The sequence below is a fragment of the Schistocerca cancellata genome, chromosome 1 (assembly GCF_023864275.1).
Source record: "Schistocerca cancellata isolate TAMUIC-IGC-003103 chromosome 1, iqSchCanc2.1, whole genome shotgun sequence".
In the NCBI taxonomy this organism is placed as follows: domain Eukaryota; kingdom Metazoa; phylum Arthropoda; class Insecta; order Orthoptera; family Acrididae; genus Schistocerca; species Schistocerca cancellata.
In genome coordinates this window covers 930908679-930927304 of record NC_064626.1, presented here as the reverse complement: position 1 = coordinate 930927304, position 18626 = coordinate 930908679, and positions in this window count along the sequence as shown.

Here is an 18626-nt window from a genome sequence, read left to right as displayed (position 1 = left end):
AGTGAGAAATGATCATCGTAATAAATAAGAGAAAACAGTACTCGCACGGAAAGATTTCAGTGTTCGTTTTTGTCTCGAGCTGGTTAGAAAGTGGAACGATAAAGAAAAAGTCTGAAAGTGGTTCGACGAGCCTCTGCCAGGCTCTTAATTGTGAACTTCAGAGTAATCATGTGCATGTAGATGTAGATGTAGATGTGTGTTGTTCGAAGAACACCAGGTTGAGTTTAATGTACTCACCTAACCACCAAGCTCCCCCTATTTAAACCCAATCGAGAATCTGTGGGGCCACCTTGATCGGGCCGTTCACGCCATGGATACTCAACCAAGAAATCTAGGTTCAAATGGTTCAAATGGCTCTGAGCACTATGGGACTTAACTTCTGAGGTCATCAGTCCCCTAGAACTTAGAACTACTTAAACCTAACTAACCTAAGGACATCCCACACATCCATGCCCGAGGCAGGATTCGAACCTGCGACCGTAGCGGTCGCGCGGTTCCAGTCTGTAGCGCCTAGAACCGCTCGGCCACTCCGGCCGGCAAGAAATCTAGGGCAGCTGATCGCAGCACTGCAGTCGTCATAGATCAACATTCCTGTTGGTACCTTCCAGAACCGCACTCAGTCTCTTCCTGCACGTACGTGCTGCAGAAGGTGGTTGATCAGATTTTTGACAGGTGGCCACATTAACGTGAATGGACAGTGTGTATTTACCTATCACTAGCACACCATGTTTCGGGGCCTGAGTCGGATCTCCTGATGCTTTGGTCTAGAGTGTACAACAAATAACCATTTACCAATCATGAACGTAATTATTCTCAAGAGAGGATGTGAAAGATGTCGTGATTCTCATCATATGTTGGAAAAAAATCCATTGGCAGAGCGAAGTTCAGTAGGTTTAAGGATGACATGGAAACTGAATTGTAAAGACGAACTCATCCAACTATACCTCTAGCTTGCTAACCACCGTGTATGTATCGTAAGTTGATCACGGTATTATGACGTCACTTCTAGTCCTGAGACGTAAAAAATTAAATATGTATTGACACTATCGATAAAAAAATCGTGTAACGTGATGGTTTGGTTCGTGATGTTTCTGATTTCTGTGTCAGAAGCTGCTCTTCTGTTGTTGCTGATACCACATAGTTTGGAAGCGTGTCACAGCTGCCCAACTCTACGCTAATGTAAATACAGTGACATAAAGAATACCCAAAATTAAGTGCCATGTCCGACCCAATCTACCGGGTGATCCAAAAGTCAGTATAAATTTGAAAACTTAATAAACCACGGAATAATGTAGATAGAGAGGTAACAATTGACACACATGCTTGGAATTACATGGGGTTTTATTAGAACAAAAAAAAAACACCCCATATTGCTAGACGCGCGAAAGATCTCTTGCACGCGTCGTTTGGTGATGATCGTGTGCTCCGCCACCACTTTCGTCATGCTTGGCCTCCCAGGTCCCCAGACCTCAGGCCGTGCGATTATTGGCTTTGGGGTTACCTGAAGTCGCAAGTGTATCGTGATCGACCGACATCACTAGAGATGCTGAAAGACAATGCCTCACCATAACTCCGGACATGCTTTACAGTGACTGTTCATGAGAGACAAGGGTACCGTCAGGAGTGCCCCAGGCATTGTGATCAGACGGCTGTTATTTTCTGTATACATAAATGATCTGGTTAACAGGATGAGAAGCAAACTGCGACTGTTTTCTGATGATGCCGAGGTGTACGGGAAGGTGTCGTCGGTGAGTGATTATAAGAGGGTAGAAAATGACTTAGACAAAATTTCTAGTTGGTGTGATGTAAAAGAGATAAATAAAAATAAATAAATTTAAATTGATAGCGAGGAGTATGAAAAACAATCCTGTAACATTGGGTTACAGCATTAGTGGTGTGCTGCTTGAAACAACCACGTCGATTAAATGTCAAGTTGTAACGTTGCAAAGCCATATGAAATGGAATTAACAGGTAAGGATTGTAATAGGGAAGGCGAACAGTCGACTTCGGTTTATTGGGAGCATTTTAGGAAAGTGTGGTTCATCTGTAAAAGAAATCGCATATAGGACGCTAGTACGACCTACTCTTGACTACTGATCTAGTGTTTGGGATCCCACCAGGTCGAATTAAAGGAAGACATCGAAACAATTCAGAGGCGGGCTGCTAGATTTGTTGCCGGCGGGTCCGAGCAACACACAAGTATTAAGGAGATGTTTCGGGAGCTGAAATGAGAATCCCCGGGAAGAAGACGTTCTTTTCTCAAAAGACTATAGAGTTAATTTACAGAACTGGCGTTTGAAGTTGACAGCAGAACGATACTTCTGCCGCCAATGTACATTTCGAGTGAGGACCATGAAGATAAGAACAGGGATATTAGGATCGTATGGAGGCATACAGACAATCGTTTTTCCCTCTTTCTATTGGTGAATTGAACAGCGAAGAAAATCTCATGTAGTGCTGCAACGTACCCTTAACAGTGCACCGTGCAGTGCTGGCCGAATATATACACTCCTGGAAATGGAAAAAAGAACACATTGACACCGGTGTGTCAGACCCACCATACTTGCTCCGGACACTGCGAGAGGGCTGTACAAGCAATGATCACACGCACGGCACAGCGGACACACCAGGAACCGCGGTGTTGGCCGTCGAATGGCGCTAGCTGCGCAGCATTTGTGCACCGCCGCCGTCAGTGTCAGCCAGTTTGCCGTGGCATACGGAGCTCCATCGCAGTCTTTAACACTGGTAGCATGCCGCGACAGCGTGGACGTGAACCGTATGTGCAGTTGACGGACTTTGAGCGAGGGCGTATAGTGGGCATGCGGGAGGCCGGGTGGACGTACCGCCGAATTGCTCAACACGTGGGGCGTGAGGTCTCCACAGTACATCGATGTTGTCGCCAGTGGTCGGCGGAAGGTGCACGTGCCCGTCGACCTGGGACCGGACCGCAGCGACGCACGGATGCACGCCAAGACCGTAGGATCCTACGCAGTGCCGTAGGGGACCGCACCGCCACTTCCCAGCAAATTAGGGACACTGTTGCTCCTGGGGTATCGGCGAGGACCATTCGCAACCGTCTCCATGAAGCTGGGCTACGGTCCGCACACCGTTAGGCCGTCTTCCGCTCGCGCCCCAACATCGTGCAGCCCGCCTCCAGTGGTGTCGCGACAGGCGTGAATGGAGGGACGAATGGAGACGTGTCGTCTTCAGCGATGAGAGTCGCTTCTGCCTTGGTGCCAATGATGGTCGTATGCGTGTTTGGCGCCGTGCAGGTGAGCGCCACAATCAGGACTGCATACGACCGAGGCACACAGGGCCAACACCCGGCATCATGGTGTGGGGAGCGATCTCCTACACTGGCCGTACACCACTGGTGATCGTCGAGGGGACACTGAATAGTGCACGGTACATCCAAACCGTCATCGAACCCATCGTTCTACCATTCCTAGACCGGCAAGGGAACTTGCTGTTCCAACAGGACAATGCACGTCCGCATGTATCCCGTACCACCCAACGTGCTCTAGACGGAGTAAGTCAACTACCCTGGCCAGCAAGATCTCCGGATCTGTCCCCCATTGAGCATGTTTGGGACTGGATGAAGCGTCGTCTCACGCGGTCTGCACGTCCAGCACGAACGCTGGTCCAACTGAGGCGCCAGGTGGAAATGGCATGGGAAGCCGTTCCACAGGACTACATCCAGCATCTCTACGATCGTCTCCATGGGAGAATAGCAGCCTGCATTGCTGCGAAAGGTGGATATACACTGTACTAGTGCCGACATTGTGCATGCTCTGTTGCCTGTGTCTATGTGCCTGTGGTTCTGTCAGTGTGATCATGTGATATATCTGACCCCAGGAATGTGTCAATAAAGTTTCCCCTTCCTGGGACAATGAATTCACGGTGTTCTTATTTCAATTTCCAGGAGTGTATGTAGATGTAGATCAAAAGTCGAACAGTAAATAGTTCTTCAAAGAGTAAATATTTTCCCTAATCCGTGTAATGTTCTTCAAATTAGTAAGTATCTTGTACTGCGCACTTTCTAAAATTGTCTATGTTGTTTCTCATGGTTCAAGCTACCTCCACATAAAATTTAATTGAAATCTATACAGCGGGTTAGTAGTAAAAACGTAACAGGCAGAGTTACTTTCGCATTTATAGTACTGGTATGCTTCAAACTTTCAATTATTACATCTTTTTTTGCGTGATCCGATTTTAATTAAATAGAGCCTATACGCTATGCTCAGGATTCATCCGATAATCACAAGAAAATTCGTCCATTAGCTTTGGAAATTAGCGTGTTCATACAGACAGACAGACAGAGAGACACTACTGTTTTACAGGTCTGTTATAAGTGTAGATCTATTTATTTATCTGGAAATATAGGAGCCATCAGGCCCTTTGTTGGATTTGACCAGGAATTCTATACATTTTACTTTACATATAGTGCAATAAACATGCTGTAAGTTACATCAGATTTATAATACTATATTTGGAAATTACAACAGGGCGGGAAGGAAACCATGGTTTACGCTATTTCATGAGAAATACAGCAATGAATACACAGCGCAGGAAAGTAGGTTTAGACTTCGAGAGATAGCAGCAGGGGCATGAGAAAAAGAGTGAAATGGAAGTGGCGTGACTCCGAGAGACAGAAAGAGAGAAAGAAGCGTAAGAGGGAGAAGATAGCAATAGCTTTACTGTTTGGCAGAAGGAGCTCTGGCCGTATACGTTGTTTTGGGGAAACGTTATTTACGTCAGCAACGCACAGAATGAATTAAGACCCGTTATACACATTTATGACTAGGGACGCCACATACTGATGGTGCATGTTAGTTGTCCACGGTGGAGCAGAGATTCATTACCCTGACTGGCAGGTTCATCTGCACGTATGTACTTTATTGCTTTATAAAATACTTTTACCGGACAAAAAATAGTCGTTTTCTTCCTTAAAAGCGTGTAACACCTTCATCTATTCAATAATACGTGCTATTTACTGTGTCGAGGTGTGGGTAAGTTTGTGGATGTAACAGACAAGACTTTCCAAAGAGTCTTACCACAACAGCTCGTAGGGCTAAGTGAGATTTCGTAGACGCCATCCGCAGAACCGATCCGAGTCTAAGGCGAGATAGGACCCCGCCGAAGACGTAGGCACAGAGCGGCGCAAAAAGACCTACAAAGAAGCAAAAAATAGATGATTTAAGACTTTAGCGGGAGGTGTACGGGAGTACATTTTCCTCTCTTCTGTCTTCCAGATGAAGCCTTTCCCTCGGTACAAGACTGCAACTGGACGCTGTTGTTGTTGTTGTTGTTGTTGTGGTCTTCAGTCCTGAGACTGGTTTGATGCAGCTCTCCATGCTACTCTATCCTCTGCAAGCCTCTTCATCTCCCAGTACCACCTGCAGCCTCCATCCTTCTGAATCTGCTTAGTGTATTCATCTCTTGGTCTCCCTCTACGATTTATACCCTCCACACTGCCCTCCAGTACCAAATTGGTGATCCCTTGATGCCTCAGAACATGTCCTAGCAACCGATCCCTTCTTCTAGTCAAGTTGTACCACAAACTCCTCTTCTCCCCAATTATACTCAATACCTCCTCATTAGTTATGTGATCTACCCATCTAATCTTCAGCATTCTTCTGTAGTACCACATTTCGAAATCTTCTATTCTCTTCTTGTCTAAACTATTTATTGTCCATGTTTCACTTCCATACATGGCTACACTCCATACAAAAACTTTCAGAAACGACTTCCTGATACTTAAATCCATACTCGATGTTAACAAATTTCTTTTCTTCAGAAACGCTTTCCTTGCCATTGCCAGTCCACATTTTATATCCTCTCTACTTCGACCATCATCAGTTATTTTGCTCCCCAAATAGCAAAATTCCTTTACTACTTTAAGTGTCTCATTTCCTAATCTAATACCCTCAACATCACCCGACTTAATTCGACTACATTCCATTATCCTCGTTTTGCTTTTGTTGATGTTCATCTTATACCCTCCTTTCAAGACACTGTCCATTCCGATCAACTGCTCTTCCAAGTCCTTTGCTGTCTCTGACAGAATTACAATGTCATCGGCGAACCTCAAAGGTTTTAGTTCTTCTCCATGGATTTTAATACCTACTCCGAACTTTTCTTTTGTTTCCTTTACTGCTTGCTCAATATACAGATTTAATAGCATCGGGGAGAGGCTACAACCCTGTCTCACTCCCTTTCCAACCACTGCTTCCCTTTCATGTCCCTCGACTCTTACAACTGCCATCTGCTTTCTGTACAAATTGTAAATAGCCTTTCGCTCCCTGTGTTTTACCCCTGCCACCGTCAGAATTTGAAAGAGAGTATTCCAGTCAACATTGTCAAAAGCTTTCTCTAAGTCTACAAATGCTAGAAACGTAGGTTTGCCTTTCCTTAATCTTGCTTCTAAGATAAGTCGTAGGGTCAGTATTGCCTAACGTGTTCCAGCATTTCTACGGAATCCAAACTGATCTTCCCCGAGGTCGGCTTCTACCAGTTTTTCCAATCGTCTGTAAAGAATTCGCGTTAGTATTTTGCAGTTGTGACTTATTAAACGGATAGTTGGGTAATTTTCACATCTGTCAACACCTGCTTTCTTTAGGATTAGAATTATTATATTCTTCTTGGAATCTGAGGGAATTTCGCCTGTCTCGTACATCTTGCTTACCAGATGGTAGAGTTTTGTCAGGACTGGCTCTCCCAAGGCTGTCAGTAGTTCTAACGGAATGTTGTCTACTCCCGGGGCCTTGATTCGACTTAGGTCTTTCAGTGCTCTGTCAAACTCTTCACGCAGTATCATAACCCCCATTTCATCTTCATCTACCTCCTCTTCCATTTCCATAATATTGTCCTCAAGAACATCGCCCCTGTATAGACCCTCTATATACTCCTTCCACCTTTCTACTGTTATGGCAGTGTTATTCCGACCAAGCAGTATCATGAAGAAATGAGTACCATAAATCATACGTTACACGGCTTACGTGTCAACAGTGCGCTGACTACACAGCTCATGATCAACAATGAAGTTTTTGCTGCTGCTTTCCTGCGGTCAATATGGTAGAATATCAAAGTTTGGTGAACGCGTGCTGAAGCAAAAATTTGGTTTTTGATCGAAAGCTTCCAGTTTTTGTCGATTTCGCCAACTGAGGGCTGGAGTGAAACTGTTCAAGCTAGAGTGCTTCGAAGCATTTGATACAATAGTAAGTGAACTAAGAAACCATTTCATCTCACTTTAAATTACGGCTGGAAACGTCTTAAATGAGACCTCTGTACCTCATTCTGAGAAATATGCAGCAGATTTTGGTGCCAAAAGCATCAGAAGTATCGATACAACCGAACTGGTTGATGAAATAGCGACTTTTAAATTGCCATAGAAAGAGCCGATGAAGTTGTGATGAAGAGCTCCTATTTTGAATAGAGATCTTCTTTTTTTTTAACTACTCAGTGTCGAGTACAACTGAAACCGAATTTCGAGTTCAGTTACCTTGCCAATTTAATAACACACAGCTGCTGAATTTGACTTCGACGACATTATCGATGAGCTTGCGTGGCTAAAAGGCAATGAAAAGCAAAATTACTTTAAATATTCAGTTCTTGGCAAGAAATATGTTCCTAGCACTTAATGACAGTCCTGTTCCTTTTATTTTGGATTAATAATTTACGCACATTAATAATTTATGAGGAGGAAATAGAATATGTTCTATATATGTATACATCGTATTAAAATCATTGTACCCCATGTTTACTGGAGAAATTTTTCTTTTTTTAATCCATATTACCACTTCTGATAAAATTGAAAACGAGTAGCTTGTAGTAGAAGAGACCCACTGTCCGACGTATCACAACGATTTACTCTTATAACTTTCAACTCGATCATTTCCTGACCAAGGTCCGTTACCACAAATTGATATGTTTACCCTTCTCAATCACCCCTGAAAGTTCGTAACATCATCACGAAATCACTCTGTAGGCCTGTATCCACTCGAAAGAATTTATTATGGGTTATCCATTGAGAGACGTGTGTATACTAATTATGATTCGCCTTACACGACTAGATAAATACACAAGTACATCGAATTAAAAATCGCGCGACTGACAAACGGCACGCCTATTAGTATACCATTGCGTGTTTATGCATCCTGCTATAAAAAGTTTACGAGGTAAAAATTGTTCTCCAACGATTCTGTTCGCGTGTGTAGTTTCACGACGTTCCGGGGTGTGTGCCGACATGTCTCTGCAGACGCAGCTCTCATATCAAGGCAAACTTTAATCTCTCCACGCATTTTTCCCACGTTATTTTAGGTATCAGTATTCGGCGGAGGGCTGTCTCTTTCACTTTCCATGACTGGACTGCAGCGAGGAATTTGGGAGAGCGGCAGCGTGTTCGCACTGCGTTCCAGCTCTGGGGGCGTTTCCAGGTTACAAGGAGACGCGGGCCGTATTTCTCACGCGCGCGTGCACCGTGTCTGCAAGCAGACGTAACGCACCACAATGGGCCGCCTGCAGGGAATTTCAAGTGGCCGGCTATGCGATACGGACCACCCGTGCCTGCCGCATGCGTAAGCAAGCACTGGCGCGCCACAGATCCACGAGATGGACCAGGCGCACTCTGGGCCCACCCCTGATCAGTGCGGCCTCTTGGCCCCCACATGACACTCCGCAACGTGATGCAGTGAGCATGCTGCCGTCAGAAAGGTGATGCGTGGAGGAGGGAAATGTCACCAAAAGTCAAAACAGTTTGGCCACTGTCCACCGCGACATCGAATGGCGCCTGGTGGCATTGTGTGGACGTGACACGGCAAGAGATGCATGTAGGGTGTGACGGGTGCAAGTGCAGATATCTCTACTGATGACTGACGACGATGTACTGAACAACGTTACATCAGTATGTACGTGATTTGCAGACTAATAATGTAGCCACTTCAAGTTGTATGTTTTTAGGTTGGGTAGTATCGCCAAGTACATGTGACACGAGCAAGCTTATACTCTCCGGGGCAGCAGAGCACGTGTTGAACTGTGGACTTACGTAAGCAAAACAGTTAGTCTATACCGACAGGCCTCTTCACCTCGCAGACTACGTACAATCACGCAGAAAACATCAGGTCATAAAGTTTGTGACGTGTTTGTGGGAAGACTGTTCTACCTAGAGAAACACCAAACAACATTCTGATGTGTACATATAAGCTAAAACAACAAAATGGTTCAAATGGCTCTGAGCACTATGGGACTTAACTTCTGAGGTCATCAGTCCTCTAGAACTTAGAACTACTTAAACCTAACTAACCTAAGGATATCACACACATCCATGCTCGAGGCAGGATTCGAAGCTGCGACAGTAGCGGTCGCGCGGTTCCAGACTGTAGCGCCTAGAACCTCTCAGCCACTTCGGCCGGCAAGCTACCACACATAAAGGTATCTGCCCTTATACTGGTTACAACATGTGTAAGCGGAGTAGAGACGAATGGGATTCATTTTAGTGGAGATAATGTCGGAGACTGAGGAAACACGCCGACATAAGTGGCTTTGACAAATGGCCGATTGCCGCAGTCCGTCGTCTGGGAGGAGCACCTCAGAAACAGCGAAGCTGGCAGGGTGTCCTCGAGTTGCTACCCGTGAGTATCAATGGACAGTGGTCGAAGGACTTGAAGCCACGTGTAGGAGACAAGGTGTTGGACGTCCACGCCTCATGACGGAACGTGAAGGTCAGAAGCTTACCTGTTCTGTAAAGTAGGATACGCGGTGATCTGTGTCACATATTACAAGTAAACCAACACGCTATTAAGCTCGTGGTTGTAATGTTTTCATTCAATATTGTATGTAAGATTTAGTGCACGTCTGTCTTCCTTTAACTCTCGCCCTCCATACGTGTGTGTGTTAGACAGAGCGTATAAAACGTGAAAAAAATAACAATTATAAACTAATGTCATCCACTATGCAACAACATATAATCCAATTCACGTTTTCCAGAATAAAAGAATCCCACAGACAATGGTGAATTTTCACGGAAACTGTCATCAGGTGGTGGTTTAGTGACTAGCGGTGCTGCCTCTGGATCATGGGGTCCCGGCTTCGATTCCCGACTGGGTCGGGGAATGGGTGTTTGTTTTGTCCTCATCATCTCATCACCATTTAGGAAGTTTCGAGACTGGAAATAGAAAGATTTGGAACTTATACGGGCGCTGATGACCACGATGTTGAGCACCCCACAAACCAACATCATCATCATCGTCTTATTCACATAAACTGCACAGTCCAGTCACATCAATGTGACCACCGTTTATATGGTGCAATGACCACACAAACACGACAGGTTCCAGCACTAACAATGCAGGACACATAACTCAGGTTGGAGGACGTGGAAAACAGTAAACTTGTTGTCGTAAAGCCGAAACGGAGCGATTTACCTTACGTCCGAAAGAGCATGATCATTTGCTTTCAAGCCAAGGGTAGAAGAGAGAGCGTTATGGTCTGGGGAATGTTTTCGTCGCATTCCCTGGGTGATCTCGTCGTTCCGGGAGGTGTAATGATCAACATAAGTATGCATCTGTCCTTCGGGACCATCTCCACCCCTACATGCAGTTTGGTTTTCCTCGTCACGCTGGCACCTACCAGGATGACAGTGCAACGTCTCACAGAGCTAACGGTATATGTGCGTGATTCTAAGAGCTCAAGGATGAGTTTACCGTAGTCCCCGCGCCACCAAACGTCTCGGGTATAAACCCAATCGAGACTTTGTGGGACTACCTTGATTGGGCTGTTCACGCTATGGACCCTCAACCGAGAAACGTAGCACAGCCGTCCACGTGACTGGAGTCGTCATGGCTCCACATCCTTGTTGATACCTTTCAGTACCTCAGTGACACTCTTCCAGCAAGTCTCGCAGGTGTCCGGGCTGGAAAAAGTACTGATTCATGTTTTCACACTAATGTGCCGTTTCAGGAGAGGAAACAAATTTTTTACACCAAGGCAGGACGACGAAACCGATATTGCGTGTTTGCAGAACATGGATCAATCAGCTTAATCATAAACTGATAGATGCCATCAGTGTTAGGAGACATGCGAAAAACTTCAAGATGGCATCACCAGCATCAAACGAGCAGTCCCCTCGATATGCCTACACGACATGCAATCATCATACTGTTTTGATTCGCCGTGCGAAAAGCAATCAAGGACAGTGAGAGCTGCTGAAACACTTTTTGACCAGCGTCTTCTGGCATGCAGAGTGTTGAATGCTTTTCTTCAGGCTAGGTAGGGCCAAAGCGCTTTCCTTGGCAACAAGATTCTTTAGAAGCTTCATCTTAAATTGCATGATACGCACCGTCGCAAGAATAAGTTCCTGCAGTCCTATAATGGTAGTGAAACTGTAGGGAAAATTATAATTTTGTGTATGAAGGTTTTCCGCACTCTCCCTATGGTCCCCACTTATGACTTGTCGCCCTCAAACTACCATATTTTGTGGAAGAATATCTGTGAGGCTAACAATACGTGAAGTCAGAGAACATGCAGAAAGCGGGTGCTGTATCGAACTTCTAACGCAACTGGGTTTTCGTACGTGTATCATGGTGGGAATTTTGTACGAAGGAAGAGGGACTTTATTAAAAGTATCAGTAAATTACATAGATTAAATATGGAGAGAAACCACAACAGTATAAATGTGTAGCGAACACAAGACCTGCAGAGGATCGATGCTTGGAGCAGGGTTTGTCAGTTGACCTCAACATAAACAAATGTAATATCTGCGTGTATAAATAAACGGAAAGACCTGTTACTAACATCCGGCAATGATCCTAATTATCCAACATATTACTATCTTAATAAACTATTGCCTGCAAGCCACTGGAAGCGAACACAGCTGGGAGGTTGCATAAGGAGTGATTTCAAGTGGAACGATCACAAGAAACTAATCGTAGGTAAGACAGGGGCCAGAATGAGATGCATTGTAAGAATCCTCAGAGGATGTAATTCACTCAGGAAGGACATAACGTATAAAACCCTCGTTCGTTCAATACTTGAATATTGCTTGTCAGTCTGCGACCTTTACGAGACTGGATCGACTGATGAACACGGAATATCCAAAGAGGAACAACAACTTTCGTCATAGCTTCGTTTACTAATTGCTAAAACATAAGAATGGTACTCATTCAAGTCTAGTGGCAGACGCTACAAAAGAGGCGTTGAACATCACGTTGTCGATTATTGTCAAGATTCCAAGATCATAAGTTGCTAGAGTCAATTAAGTATTGCTTTGTCTTACGTATATCTCGCGAAATTACAAAGAAGATAAAATGAGAGACATTCGAGTTTACATGGAGACTTAACAGATATTGTTTCTCCATCGCACCCTTCACGACTGAAAAAAGAAAAGAATGAGGGTTGGTGGGGGGTAATGTGACATCGGTAAAACAAGTACCCTCCGCCCCACACCACAACATGTTTTATCTATATAGAAGTAGATCTACACGGTTTATTTAAAAAGATTAATTTTAAAGTTCGTAAGTATGGGTAGGTCATAACCTATTGTTTGTCCACCATACGGAGAAATATAATTGTTTCTGTCATTGTTACTTGCAGCTACCTTTGACTCACACTGTAACTGTGCAAGGCTTAACAAGTACTTATTCCTCAATTTGTCAGTTGCAAACGACCTCAGGTATATATCTGAAGTGGCATTGTTGCTTTCCGGTCCTAAGCATTTAAATAGTTGTTCTGGTATGAGGGAGACTAGCTAGTTATTTGATTATACTGAATGACAAATACCGTACTTTTTCCGAACACGTAGTCCAGCAACACATCTTATGCTGCTTGACAGTTGCCGAGGAAATACATTGTTGCACAGGAATAATAACAGGCGGTGATGGACGAAATGAAACACAGTACATACGTATTAGAGGTGGAGTGGTATATTTACAACGAAAAACTGTACGGAATCCGTCAAATTAGAAAGCACGGTAACGGACGCAAATAACTTTCATGTTTGACACAGGTCAGACCGCAACTTAAAGGTCGATATCGGACTCTCAGTAAAGAATATGTCCTCCTCGGGAACTAATGCAAATTTTGCACCTGTTATTGATGCTGGCTATCAAACTGTTGAGGATTTCTTGGGGGATGTTTTCCGATTCCTCTCTCAACTCTCAAGCCGGTTTTCTGCCCTTGCACGTTTTAGGGCGGAGTGAAAAGGGGGGGGGGGGGGTCGGGGGTTGAGTAACATGTCTGCCAAGAGCATTCCAGGTATGTGCTTTAGCGCTTAGGTCCGGAGAGTACGCAGACCATTCTATACGTTTAATATCTTCACTTTTCAGTGCGTCCGAAGCCTCAGCGGTCCTGTGTGGGCGACCAGTAGCCCATAAACAGGTCCGCGCTCCTAAGCAGACGGGCATGATCTCCCTGTAATGCCGCTGTGCTATAATGGTAATTGGAGAGAAGATATGCAGCTGTGTTCAAATGGTTCAAATGGTTCTAAGCACTATGGGACTTTACATCTGAGGTCATCAGTCCCCTAGACTTAGAACTACTTAAACCTAACTAACCTAAGGTCATCACACACATCCATGTTCGAGGCAGGATTCGAACCTGTGACCGTAGCAGCAGCGCGGTTCCGGACTGAAGCGCCTAGAACCGTTCGGCCGCAACGGCTGGTCAGCTGTGTTCGGCCATTGTGCATAATAGCTGCCCACACTATAACGACTAAGACATACCGATGACGTTCATAAACGTTCTGTGGGATGTATCATGTTCCCCTCTCTCCCCACACAAACTGGTGGCCAGTATCTTGTCACAGTGGAGCGGGATTCTTCGGAAAACATCACTTGTAACACCCCACCCGTCACTTATCTGGTTCTGGCGTGTGTTCACCCCAGGTAATTGACTAACAGATCAACAGAGAGTGCCAAACTGCCGCAATGTCGGATAACGCAAAGAAAGTAATAAGGCCCTGTGACTCCTGATTGAACTGCGGTGGCAGTGTTGACATTAATTTATTCAGAATTGATCCCTTTTAATAAAAAAGGGGTGCACATTGATGTTATATTCAGCTATTGAACACCAGAAGCAAATGTCGAACATAAAATTAATTAAGAAAGTGAGTTGGGATTTCAACTACTTGATTGAAAACAGATGCAGTCGATTAGCACAGATTTATTTTAACTCACGACCTTCAATCATCACATTACATGACTCTCCTAACAGGCAGTGGTAATAAATTGCGTTTGCGTGGAGTAAAGCGCGATAAATCAAAAGTAATTCCTATCGACTGACCCAGGTGTAATGCGAGGTGCAAGAAGAATTCTACAATACACGGCCCATGAAAACCTCGTGGAAACTTTGCCGACGTGATCCAACAAATTAATCAGTGGCCGGAGCGGGCGCAATATCACCGAATACAGCGTGGCGGAGCGGCGTCGTTATGCAGACGTCGGCCGACCTCGTGATGCTGCAAGGCTGTGCTCGTCTATTCACTCCTAGCTATCTTGCTCAGTATATACCTGAACCAAAACTTCCTATCTCCAAGCTCAATCGTTCTACTTGCTAGGTCCTAAACTGCAGAGATGCTCACTCTTTCCCAGGCAAGCTGAGTAAAGAACGCCACGTCCACACTCTAGGCAAGCTGGGAACGGAAGACCTCTATGGAGACTTCTCACAGTCCGCTCTTCACCTCGGTTTCCCCTCCAGAAAAATCACTTCCGCCAATTGCAGCGTAAGTCGCGTTAATTATGCGTCGCTTCCCAGCGTCGACCAATGCCTGCTCTGGGAAGTGAAAAAATTCCCACAAAATTTCCCTTCCTCTCAACTCCTGCAATTTAGCTCCTCCCATGCCACCCATCAAGGTTAGCGTCTGCACAAACACCAATTTTTCCGGAATTCTGACTCCCAGGAGTGTACTTCAAATTCCTTGGTCCTACATTCCCATCGGAGGCTGGCGTATTTCATTGTGGCCCTCTTCACCTGATTTACTTCAGACTCTGTGGACCGTGAATTCAGCGTGAAGCTGCTGTAGTCACAAACACGCATATTTTGACCTCTGTTGACCGCTCCACCGCAGCTTTGCACGGCTTTCTCGCATGTTTAACTGAAAACGGGATGACGGACATTTATCAACAGGCGTACAAGTTCCCGGTACACCAGCATGGGGTCAACCACCCACTCACTGTCACTCATCTTAAGGCAGCTGGAGGCTGTGCCCCCGTTAACGCTTTCTCTGAGCTTGAGCCACCCTAAGCTGCCTATTGTCGCTTCCCTTCGCCGCTCCCAGCTGGCCTCAGTCAACTCTTGAACACTTCCCTGGAATAAACTAGCCTCCAGTAAATTGGCGCGTTTCCACAAAGTTTTCATGTCGTGTGAATTACTTTAAAACCATCACCCGACATTAATTATCCCAATACGTCCATACTATACCCCCTATCAGATGCATTGTGCCTTGTCAGTCATTTTTGTTCAGCCCTACTGTTCGCTGAATGTGAGTTAGATTACCTTTAATGAATTCATGTAAGGAGCATAGTTCTTGCCATCTTACACACTCTGGATCACTGGTGTTGACCCCAACGAACATATCTCCTACACCAAATGACTCTTTCTCGATGCTGGAGTGGTTGAAGTGGGATGCGTTTAACAGGCTTCTGAGTATACATAACAGCCAGATTCACCGGCCGTGAAATGGATCTCGCAGAGACATGTGTACTGGCAGCGGCTGCAAGATCTGCAGCGATCTGCCTAGGAGTGAGATGTCTGTTCCTTTCCACCACTAGTGCTATGTGTCGATCCTCTATCTTCTTGTGGTGTAGTGGTCCGGAATTCTTTTGCATAGTTTTTCCAACTTCAGCGGCCTTTTTTAATCGCGAGATGGCAGTTTTGTAGACATCCGTTATTGTGGCCATAGTGGTGACACTTTGAGCGTCTTCGAGCCGTGCAACTGCTCGTCGTAAGCTCTCAAATGACTTCTTTTTTTTTGACATGTTGCCATACCACACGGAATGTACCATTAATGGCTCCAAAACACTCTTCGTCAGACTAAGCACTGCATGACCTGTCGAATGCATATAGTGTGTTCGTGCACAAGCTTCGCTGCAGTTAATGTGTCCCACCCTCTACATTTCCTTTACCATCACTGATGGGGTGTCTCGCAGCAATGGTTGGTTGTTCCGTAGCAGTTGGCAACTGTTTCTTAGCAAGTGTCAATTTTTACTTAGCAGGTCTCAAGCAGTGTGTAATTCACAGTCGAAACTAAAAATAATAGTCAGGCACCATTTCTGTAGTTCGGAGTCTGCACAGGCTACGAACCACTTTCATAGAAATTGGCTTCAATGGCAAAAGCACCGGAAAAGCTATTGCAACTGGAACAACGTCATAAAGCAACAAAGAGAGAAATAATGGCAAATATGCGATATGCAGCGAATTTGTAAGTTGACGGTCTGCACTGGCTAAATGGAAGGCCTCACACCACATATACAGCAAGATAAAGCGCTGCAGGCTGCTCGGTCAGCACAACATACTGGCGAAGGTGAAATATTTAAGCATGTGCGGCAAGTATATACAACTTACGGACGTTTCTAGCCAGTCACTTACTTGCCGCCAGAAGAAATCAGTATCCTCATGGAGACAGTAAAAGATGCGGCTAATATGAAGTGCCAGGATGCACTCTAGGTGTGGTCGTCTATGTTGTCAGGGCATGCCCAATTAACAAGGCAAGTCACTTCGCTCGCCGTGGCCGAAATATCACTAAAATCAATAGGGACAAATATTGCAAGTCTCCGGTGCTACTAAGAAATGCGTAAAAAATCCTATGTCGTAGTCCCAGTTTCACCTATGAAGGCTATCTGATAAAAAATATCCGGACATTAAGGAGCATGTCCGCCCTTCGCCTTTATGGCTACTTGAATTCTGCTAGGGATACTTTCAGAGAGATGTCTGAGTATCTGTGGAGGAATGGCGGGCTATTGTTCTCAAGAACCGAAACCAGACAAGGTAGTGAGTTTGGACGTTGGGGTTTGGGGCAAAGTCGATTTAGAACTCATCCCAGAAGCGTTCCAGTGGATTCAGGTTGCTACGCTTGGCATGCCTGTCCATTTAAGGAGTGTTTCTGTCCAGGAACGATTGGCCCACAGATGGTGACAGAGAGCATTATCATATTCAAAGGAACAGTCATCGTCTCCGAAATGTTCCTCTTGTCAACGCAATACACAGTGCTTAATATGCGTTCATATCTTTTCTCATTTCCCGTTTTTAAGCCGAATAAAAAGACCACACCCTAACTAGAAAAGCCAGGAGATACTGTAACATCACCTCCTCTTCACTGTTGGCACATGTGATGGTAGATAAAGTTCTCCAGGCATTTGCCAGATCCAGATCCTTCCATCGGATTGCCACAGGGTATAGCGTGATTCACCATTCCAGATCACTCTTTACAAATAGCTCTTTACACCATCTCATTCGCTGCTTAGCATTGACTCCAGAAATAGATGGCTTATGGGTACCTACTCCACCATTCCATTTAACGTACTAAGCACAGTAGTTATGCTAGCTTGTCTCACGACAGCACTTTCGAACTCACGAGTCATTCCTTCCTCTGATTTCATTCCAGTTTTCCAACCATACTCCGCAAAGCTCTACAGCTTCTGCCTTTCAGTACATGAGGTCTGTGTGGTCTTGGTGGTTGTTCCTTCACATTTCCACTTCACAGTCACACCATTAACAGTTGACTTAGGTAGCCTTAGGCGGATTTAGATGTCCCTGATCGATATGCTACTCAGTTGACATCCAGTGAGTAGTCCACATTCAAAGATGCTAAGCTCCCTTGACAGACCTACTGTCTCTGCCGACAACACAATACTCCCCATCACTTTTATACTGTCGGTTCCGCCTCATGTGACATCTAGCGGTCATTCCAGCATTGCGTATGGCTACCTGGATGCTTTTATCAGTTAGTGTACATCTCCAACGACCAATAAAAATAAAAATCAACACTTGCAGAAATATCGTCGCTCTCCTGAGAATTACAGTGTCGTCCTGTTAACAATAGACGGTACACTCACAGCCGAGTTATCTGTCGACTTCCTTTAGTCTGCCAGTGATGGATATCAGTGTGCATTGTACTTGTGTAAATTACGCAAGGACTGTTTCGATCGGTCGAATGCGAAACATGGAAAACGGGGAAAGCAAATGAAAACACAGAACTCTTCTGAAATGTGGTCATACAGGAGATTAGATGAACTGATAAACAACAAGGGAACAAAGACATCTTACAAGGAGTCAGCGAGAGGTAATGTCTAATACAGAACACCTTTAACGGAGAGTCGGAATGGTTGGACACACACTAAGTCAGGAGCGCTTATACTGAGAAATAACCTCAGGGGCAGGCTTAGATGTGAGTACATAACGCAGATCGTCGATGGCGTGGTATGGAGCAGTCATGCTGAAACCAAGAAAGTAACAGGCAGGCGATAGGAAAAGGGACCTACATCAACCAACTCCATTGTGGATGACCCAACACGCAAATGTTGATTTAAAAAGGTTTGCTCTCCAATTCTACAACTGAGACAGCCGAAATGGTAGATAAATTACCCAGTAATAATTACAGGTGACAGGTCCATTCTGTACATCATATGAAGAACGGA